We start from the raw sequence: 542 nt of genomic DNA on the forward strand, positions 1-542 counted from the left end.
TGCAGCAACAGCAGCACGGCGACCGCTGCTGCTGTCTTCTCCTTGCAGCAGCAAACAGCGGCCCCCCCCAATACGAGCACACAAAGAACGATGCAGGTACACTGCTGCTTGCTGCACACACACAACGCATGCATACATATATGCATGCATGCATGCATGCATGCATGCATGCAGCACATGCATGCATGCAGCAGATGCATGCATGCATGCATGTATGCATGCATGCATGCAGCACATGCATGCATGCATGCATCCATGCACACAACAATATCGTAGCAATGCATGCATGCATGCATGCATGCATGCATGCATGCATGCATGCATGCAGCACATGGATGCATGCACGCAGCCATACACACGAATAAAATGAAACAAAAAATAAAAAATAAAAAATAAAATAAAAAAATAAAAAAATAAAAAAAAACAAAACACAAAAACAAAACAAAAATAAAAATAAAAATAATAAAAAAATAAAATAAAATAAAAAAAAATAAAATAAATAAAATAAAAAATAAATGAACGCTTACCGGCGACCTGCAGAA

This window comes from Eimeria mitis, genomic scaffold, assembly GCF_000499745.2.
Source record: "Eimeria mitis Houghton genomic scaffold, Emh_scaff840, whole genome shotgun sequence".
In the NCBI taxonomy this organism is placed as follows: domain Eukaryota; phylum Apicomplexa; class Conoidasida; order Eucoccidiorida; family Eimeriidae; genus Eimeria; species Eimeria mitis.